Raw genomic sequence first — 6,956 nt, 5'->3', positions numbered from 1 at the left:
CTAGAGATTCATTCCTTTAGATTGTGATTCTTACCTTTGGCTTTAAGTGCTGGCAGCATTATACTAACTCACACTGAAGAATCAAAGGGTTATGTTCCAGCAAGGACTTCACTGCTATGGGTGCTTTAGTGAATATTTTTCTTCATTATTTTCAGTAATGCTATCAACCATTTATTGATTGCCTAATGTGTAATAAGGTGCTACTCATTTCACAGTTCTATTATTTGATCATTCTGTACAAAGCTGTATGACAGGTGTTTATTATCATCCATATTTTACAGATGAGCAGAAGTGCAGGAGTGTAGTTAAAGAGCACTGGCTCTGGGAAGAAATGGAAACAGTTAAAATTTCACATTTATTATTTAGTAGCAATGTGTCCTTGGAAAATTTACAGTTCCTTCACTTGTAAAACAAAGGCAATTGTATTTTCCTCCTGAGCTTGCTATAAGAGTAAATAAGTGCCTGATACAGAGTGAGTCTGAAATACAGAGGCAATATAATGATAGATAAAAGAAACAATGATCAGAGGTCAAGCAACTTGCCCAAGACACGGCAAATAAGATTCCTATAGTCTGGACTACCTCCACTACAATATGATGCTTTTTTGCAAAGAGTATGCATGTCTCTAGACCTCTGAGTCCTTCCAAAACAATTTAGATGAATAAATATAAAACAGAAAGGCAATAGTCACTACAATAATAGCAACATCAAACACAGTGCAAAATTAACTGATCTCCCTCAGAATGGGCGTTTTTCCTCGCCTGCATCATTAAGGTCGGCTGCGGATTCAGCAACAGCAGCCCCATTTCTCTTCTTGGCTTCATGTGAATTGGTTTCCCAGTCAAACTGTGACACTAATTCTCCTCTGTCAGGAGCTCCATGAGTCAGTGCCAACACCAAGGCTGAGTCATGTTGGATAAGCAACGATGCAGTCCTGAGACACTGGAGATAGCAATTAAAAATGACCTTTGTTGGTAAATTAGGTGACTCCCCACCACTGGCTCCATACCTTCAAATTAGCATCAGCAAAAAATACTATTACCTGTTCCATGAGTGAAAAAATGCAACTGTTAAGAAAGTTATAATAACTTTCTAATAATAATAATAATGACGAGGCAAAGAAATGGAGAGAATAAGGCTCCTACCCTTGTTGTGACTAGCATTGAACACAAACCTTCCATTTTGTTTCGTAGTTTGTTCAACTTGGCACTGCAAAGAGCTGTTTATTTCCAAAGAGTCCCTTTCTCACAAAGAGTTCCTTTATCTCTTATTGACATCTTTTTTTATCATCTAGCAATTTATATCACCCCCCAGAACTAGTCTTTTGTGCCTGATACTTTTTCTAGAGCTATCAAAATAATCAAACATAAATTCCTTGAAAAATTTTGCTTTCTTCTATTCCCTCCTATTACCCCCTGAAGGGACATGAGAGACCATCCATCTCTCCATTATTTTATTATTTGAACAAGACCTTTTTTCCTTTTATAACACTAAGACTGTGCTATAATCTTCTCTAATGTTCTTCCTCAGGCTTGAACAAGTCTGATAACTCGGCTTCCAAAGCAAGAAAAGGAAGTCAAAACCATCAAGCAGCTTTCCCTTTACTGAACATTCTGTTTTTCGAAGAAGAAAACCTTTCCTTTCGGTAGAAAATGCCAGTTGGTTCTGACAAACACTTGTGAAACTTATGTCTTCTTGAAAATAGCAAATATCTTAAAATTCACAAATTTTTTCACAGATTATAAGAAATTAGTTGGGATAGGTGTGCTCTTAAAGGCCAAACTTCCTAAGCTCTAACTCTGCCTTTCCAGCTGTCTCTCCGGCATCATCATCATCATGTGGAAGTTCTGCCAAAACCTCGCATTCGACTCGTTCAAAACTGAAATCTCCACCCTATCCTCCAACCTTCCTCTTGCAGAAAAGGGCACCCCTAACTTGAATTGTAGATGTCTTCAGAGTCTCCCTCCCCTTCACCTCTGAGACCCAGTTCACCACCAAGTACTGTCAGCTCCTCATGTCAGTAGCTCTTGTCTCTGTCTCCTTTCTCCCATTCTCACTACCCAGCCCTCACCATCTCTCACGTGACCTAGTGCATGCACCTCACCAAAGGTATTCTTGCCTACACTAATATCCTTCATGCAGTCACCAGCATCATCTTGCTAAAATACAGAACAGTTTCCAGCTGCCTACAGAATGTTGTCAAGACATAGCCTGGAACCCACTTTCTTCCCTGGTTCCATTTCATTACATCCTCCCCTCACATTGGATGCTCCAGCCACACCGGAAAATTCACTGTTGTGCAAACACACTTCATGCTTCCTAATTCTGTTTCTTCGCTAATGGTGTCTCCTATTCCTGGAATACCTGACCCACCCATCCCATTAGTCAGAGCACTCCCTCCTTCTCAATGCCTCCACTAACTTCTCTCTTAGAGACGGGGGTCTAATTGTTGCCCAGGCTGGAGTATCATGGCTACTCACAAGCGTGAACACAGCACACTAAAGTCTCAAACTCCTAGACTCATGCTCAGGTAATAGTTTGGTAATTCTCCCACCTCAGCCTCCCAAGTAGCTGAGTAGTTGGGACTCCAGGTGCCTGCTCTCTCTGCTTTTTCAAAGTAGTATTACTCTTTCTCTTCTTAAATGCCCCAGGTGAACATTAAATTTCTTCATAGCAGGGAGTGTGGTCTTTCTCATAAAACACATCAAATAATATCATTTCCCTGCTTAAATTTTATGGGCTTCCACTAAACTCAGAATAATAGATTAACCACTTCTAAGTGTGGTGTACAAGGATCTGCATTTTTTTTTGGTTCCTACCTACATCTCTAGATCTCATGTGTACCACTGTTCTCCCTACTCTCTATGTTCCTGTCACACAGTCTCATTTTTGTTCTGCAAAACTCCAAGTTCATCCCCACCTCATGGTCTTTGTACTACCGCTCCCTCTGCCTAGAATACACTTCCCACATAACTTCACATGCTTGACTTCTTTAGGTCTACAGAAGAGCACTCCATTAAAAGTAGCCAACAGTGGCCAGGTGTGGTGGCTCATGCCTGTAATCCCAACATTTTGGGACTCTGAAGCGGGATAATCACTTGAGGCCAGGAGTCCAAGACCAGTCTGGGTAACATAGTGAGATGCCATCTTTACAAAAAATTAAAAAATTAGGTGTGCATGGTGGCACATGCTTGTAGTCCCAGCTGCTCGGGAGGCAGAGGCAGGAGAATTGCTTGAGCCTGGGAGTTGGAGATTGCAGTGAGCTATGATTGCACCACTGCATTCCAGCCTGGGTAACAGAGTGAGACCCTGTCTCTAAAAAAAGAAAAAAAAAATTTAAAAAAGAAAGTACTCAGCACCAATTCATTATCACAAAACTCTCTTCATTTTCTTTCTAGCCCATCACTATGGATATCTAAAACTAGTTTATGTGTATATTTCCTTTATGTTCTTCTATGTCACCTTCTAACAACATGTAAGCCCCTTGAGGACAGGTTGCTTATGGCTCTGTTCATCACCAAATCCTCAGCACCTAATAAAGAGCCTGACACATTCCATAAGAAATGAAAACCACAGCATTTATCATGTATTATCTTGTATTTCCATAAGTGGCGTATGTGTCCATCTTTTTCCCTAGACTGTAACTTTCTTGAAATCAGGGTCTATGTATTAATTATATTCATATTTCCCCATAGCACCTAGCATATTGATCTGTTATAGCAGATATTCGATAAAGTTTGCTGATTGGAATTTAAATGAGTTAAGTTACAATACCCTTCACTGAGCTACACCCATTTCTACGAATGTAAAGAGCATTGGACCCAATAAACCTCAACTCAAGGTTCAGCTCTGCCACTTAAGAGCTGTGTGACTACTGTCAAGTTGCTAAACTTCTCTGAATCTCTGATTGTTCATATGAAAAACTGAGATGATAAAAATATCTCTGCCGAATTCTAGGGTACTTGTGAAGGTTAAGTTAAATCATATGTGTTCTTTTTTCTAATTAAACTGCAAGCTGTTCAAGAGCAGGAATAATAATTGCTGCTTTTTTGCTCCATATACATACAATAGCCTCATAGTGTGTGCACATAGATCAATCAATAAGAGCTATTATTTATTGAGTAGCTACTATGAAACACTGTAATAAGCACCTTTCATATGATGCACCTTATTTAATTTAATCCTTAAAACCACCATGTATTAGTATCCCCATTTTGTAGGTGAGGAAAAAATAGCACCTACAGAGGTTAGAAAATTTGTATAAGACCATCCAATTAGTCACTGGCAATGCTGGAATTTGATAGCAAGTCTGTGTTAACAAGTAAGTATAAGTGCTAATATTTATCATAGTTTTAACTCATCAAGATCCATTCATTTCTTGAGAGTTCCTCAACTGCCTTGATACACCCTAGTGTCTGCTAGAAACCCAGGAAACCCCTGAAGGCTTTTTTCCTTCAATTTCTCCCACTCACGATTCCAGTGCAGCTAAGGAGCAAGCCCCTGGCCTAGCCTGAATTTGGCCCTGTTCTCCCAGGACACTGAGTCTTGATCAGAGTGAAAGTGGAAAGAGGAAAGAGAGAAAGTCATTCTTACCAGCAATGGTCGTGTTGCAACACTGTCCTGCAGACCTCCGCCACTGAGAACTTCTGGGGCTGCCTTTTCTTTCCTAAGCCTGGTTCTCCAGTCCTCTCTTCCTTTCAGTGAATTCCCAGAGATCCTTCCAATAAATTGCCTTTTGTTATTAAATTGCCCAGTTTCTGTTGCTAGCCTGAACAGAACCCCGACTGATATCATATGCAAAAAGAAAAATGATATGAACATATAATGAATTCTCAGAAACGATTTAATGAGGAAGTAATCAATATGCTAATAAATAAATGATCCCTATTCATATGCAAGGGTGTAAAATATTAAATAATAGGCCAAGTACTACATAAAAATGCATCACAAAGGAGAAATGTCACAAGATAGTTTATGATTAATTGCCAAAATAATAGCCCAAGCTGCACACGCTAGAGGAGATCACAAACAACACAGCAAGCTTGAATGATCCAGGGAGGCTACAAAGCTCAATAAATACTTGTTGAATGAAGTTGTGATATCATTCCCTAAGGCAAACCTGAGGAGACTAATGAATGCAATCTACTTCTCTTAGAGACACAAACAGTGGAGTGTTGGAATGATTCGGCACACAGTCATTTGAACTACTCTTCTTCAGGACTATGCCATTCCGCAAAGGCATGTCACAGAAAGACAGGTTTCTGCCACGGTGGTGGTAAGTGCAAGTGCTTCCAGTCAACATACCTGTATCAAGTGGACACAGGGGCCCAGACATCAGGTGAGGTGCCAGGAACACATGGAGGAGTAGAATTCAGACACTGGAAGTGCACCATCTAAGTGGAGAACAGAAACACAGAATATTGTGAAAACAATGCAAAATTGCAGAGAAAAACTGCCCCAGGGGTTGAAGAAGCTCTCAAAAGGGACACTTTCCGAAGGATAGGAAAGCCTTTTTGGAGGAGACTTAACTAGCAAGGTTTTAAAAGATGTATAGACTTGACTAAAGAAGAGGAAGGAGAAGGGCACCCTAGGAAAAGAGGCCCACATAAGCAAGCTCAACAAGCGAATAATATAAGCAAAACTACCACGTGTACAGGTGTGATGTGAAGCAGGTAGTGACAGGAGAACAGGTCCAGAGCGAAGTAGGAGACAGACCATGGGAGGTCTGGTTTGTGATCACTTTATAGACACTGGGATATAAAACTCTAATTGACCAGATCAGAGTCTCATACCCACATTTAGAGGCTGAAAAGGAATCAGTGTCACTCAAACCACATGAACTAAAAGTGAAATGGGGTGATACCCTGGAGGATTGTCATGGAGCTATTACCAGAGAGTGAATAGATGCCAGGTGGTAAAAAGCTGATAATACCTATTATTATTTCTCTTAAAAACAAAAATAAAAATGGCTTCATAGCAATCTATTTGGCCTAAGAACTCAAGAATAATAATTTGCACCTCTTACCCTTGAGTAGTAATTAAAGCTTCATAATGTACACGAACCTGCATAAATCTACTAGACCGTCAGCAGGATAAGGACGGGGCCATTGTCTGTCCTGTAACCACCATACCTGGTACATAGCAGGTGCTCAACTAAATTTGGTTAATAAATAAGTGAATGAATGCATATAATACCTCATTTCATGCTCAGCATCAAATTTATAAGGTGTTTCTATTTCCAATTCACAGAATGATAAATTATGTAGGTAATTAATAAAATTTTAGTGAGGAAATATGTAATTACATTATTTTTTTTTCTGGAAATTGAATAAGGATAAATGACTCAAAATCTAGAGGATGGAATTTTAATTGTATTTATAAAAGAACTTCAAGGTTTATAAAAATTAAAACTACTTTTCCAGAAGGCCATAAATTTCCTACTCCAAAGATATGTTAGGCTAAGTAAGATTTTGGTTCAAATGAAGACTGCCTTCCTCAAAGCAGGGAGATGGACACACTGAGCTTCAACAAATTAGTCTATAATTTCTCTTGTAAGGGCATAATGTTTCCTAGAAAAAGGAATTTAAAAAAAAAAAGGCATCATTTTTAACAGCTGGTTTCTTTTGCTATAGCGACACCTACTGTTATTGCCAGTACTTTGTTTTTAAGAAAGAAAGATTTGGAAAATAAAAATATCTTCAAACTCTAATAAAAAGGCTATTCATTTTTTTATTTTAGTGGTTAGGGATGTTTTCTACATATCAGAAATGAAATATTAATAGTAAAAAGTCAAGGAAACTTGGCTATCTGAAAAAGACATTTTAGCTATCAGCATTTTTATTCATTTGAAAAAATGTCCTTGATATAGATATAGATATCTATAGAAATATAGATTAACATATATGATGATATCTATATAGATATGGGTATCTATTAAGTGAGTTTAGCCTTAGTCT

General features: G+C 38.7%; 1 long non-coding RNA gene across 1 annotated transcript; it reads right to left on the bottom strand.

The window, feature by feature from the left end:
• Positions 1–336: 336 nt before the first annotated feature.
• Positions 337–4,781, bottom strand: LOC105860680 (uncharacterized). Its single transcript, XR_012920039.1, has 2 exons — positions 4,594–4,781; positions 337–942 (listed from the first exon to the last, which is right to left on the bottom strand). It is a non-coding gene; the product is annotated as an uncharacterized LOC105860680 (long non-coding RNA).
• Between the last annotated feature and the right edge of the window lie 2,175 nt (positions 4,782–6,956).

Source organism: Microcebus murinus, chromosome 7 (assembly GCF_040939455.1).
Source record: "Microcebus murinus isolate Inina chromosome 7, M.murinus_Inina_mat1.0, whole genome shotgun sequence".
Classification (NCBI taxonomy): domain Eukaryota; kingdom Metazoa; phylum Chordata; class Mammalia; order Primates; family Cheirogaleidae; genus Microcebus; species Microcebus murinus.
This window is presented reverse-complemented; position numbering and strand designations above follow the sequence as displayed.